Genomic DNA, 2,500 nt, shown 5'->3' with positions numbered 1-2,500 from the left:
TCCAAGACATGGCATAAATCGAAACCACTTTGAATGTGCGCGTGGTATGGCAACCTGTTTATTTGGCAATGGCTTGCTTTGTTTATATATTTATTGATTGTTCTGTTGCATAACTGGAACATGTTCAGACAAGTATGAAGAGAGAAATGTGAGAAGCTCTGGTTATTTGACGTTAAGCTCAGAAACCTGTGGATGACCAAGGTCATTGTGGATGACAGCATTATGTCAGTGCGAAGCTATTGTTTACGAAACCGGACAGCGATATGGGTGACGCAGGTGTTGGTTACCATGGCGACCCTTGCTCTTGCTCTTGTGGGCGTATGTATGTACAGTATGTTTGTTAGTTTAAAAACATCAGTGAATGTCACAATAGTCCTGAGGCAGACACGGACGCATGCTTTTTTAAACCAAATATACATGCACATCCATAAAACACACTAATGCACATGCCCCCACATATATGCATGTCCACACAAACCAGTATGCAAACAAATTGATATACATGCACATACAAGTATACATGTGCATATACATGAACATATATACATGTCTACACACATACATGGGTACATATTCACATGTATACACACATACATGGGTACATATTCACATGTATACACATACATGGGTACATATTCACATGTATACACACATACATGGGTACATGTTCACATGTATATACACATACATGGGTACATATTCACATGTATACACACATACATGGGTACATATTCACATGTATACACACATACATGGGTACACATTCACATTTATACACATACATGGGTGCACATTCACATGTATACACACATACATGGGTGCACATTCACATGTATACACACATACATGGGTGCACATTCACATGTATACACACATACATGGGTGCACATTCACATGTATACACACATACATGGGTGCACATTTACATGTATACACACATACATGGGTGCACATTTACATGTATACACACACATGGGTGCACATTCACATGTATCCACACATGGGTGCACATTCACATGTATACACACATACATGGGTGCACATTCACATGTATACACACATACATGGGTGCACATTCACATGTATACACACATACATGGGTGCACATTCACATGTATACACACATACATGGGTGCACATTCACATGTATACACACATACATGGGTGCACATTCACATGTATACACACATACATGGGTGCACATTCACATGTATACACACATACATGGGTGCACATTCACATGTATACACACATACATGGGTGCACATTCACATGTATACACACATACATGGGTGCACATTCACATGTATACACACATACATGGGTGCACATTCACATGTATACACACATACATGGGTGCACATTCACATGTATACACACATACATGGGTGCACATTCACATGTATATACACACACACATGGGTGCACATTCACATGTATACACACACACACATGGGTGCACATTCACATGTACATACACACACACACATGGGTGCACATTCACATGTACATACACACACACACATGGGTGCACATTCACATGTACATACACACACACACACACATGGGTGCACATTCACATGTACATACACACACACACATGGGTGCACATTCACATGTACATACACACACACACACATGGGTGCACATTCACATGTACATACACACACACACACATGGGTGCACATTCACATGTACATACACACACACACACATGGGTGCACATTCACATGTACATACACACACACATGGGTGCACATTCACATGTACATACACACACACACATGTACACACGCACACACACATGTACACACGCACACACACACACATGTACACATGGGTGCACATTCACATGTATACACACACACACATGGGTGCACATTCACATGTATACACACACACACATGGGTGCACATTCACATGTGTATACACACACACACATGGGTGCACATTCACATGTATACACACACACACACATGGGTGCACATTCACATGTATACACACACACACATGGGTGCACATTCACATGTATACACACACACACACATGGGTGCACATTCACATGTATACACACACACACATATGGGTGCACATTCACATGTATACACACATACTGTCTGTCCTCATCTCTTTTTCTCTTCTCCATATTCCCTCATTCCTTCTCTTTCGCTGATTCTTAAATGGCATACAAAGAAGTGGGGTGCATGCCTTCTGATAAGTTTTTGCCATGATAAGATAAAGCAAATGGTAACCCTGTGGATTTTGGTGTTAGGGAAGGGGTTTAGTAACGAGTTCCACGAATAGTTAATTAGAATGTAGTATTTTGCATATCTATCAGACTTCTTTTCCTTTTCTTTTTTCTCCCCCCCCCCCCCCCTTCTTTTCTCCTGTTTTGCATCTTGAACTTTTTTTTTTTTAAGAGATGACACTTAGTTGATTTTATTTCTTATTGAAGTGAAGTGCATTTAATTTTTATTTGTTTTATTTATTTATAAAAATG

General features: G+C 40.1%; 1 protein-coding gene across 6 annotated transcripts in view; it reads left to right on the top strand.

The window, feature by feature from the left end:
* Window positions 1-2,500, top strand: part of LOC125031096 (ubiquitin-like modifier-activating enzyme 1) — a 51,808-nt gene that overhangs the window by 39,194 nt on the left and 10,114 nt on the right. The window lies entirely within an intron of this gene.

The sequence above is a fragment of the Penaeus chinensis genome, chromosome 12 (assembly GCF_019202785.1).
Source record: "Penaeus chinensis breed Huanghai No. 1 chromosome 12, ASM1920278v2, whole genome shotgun sequence".
NCBI classification, from domain to species: Eukaryota; Metazoa; Arthropoda; class Malacostraca; order Decapoda; family Penaeidae; genus Penaeus; species Penaeus chinensis.
The sequence above is the reverse complement of the archived record's forward strand: the minus strand, read 5'-3'. Positions and strand labels throughout refer to the sequence as shown.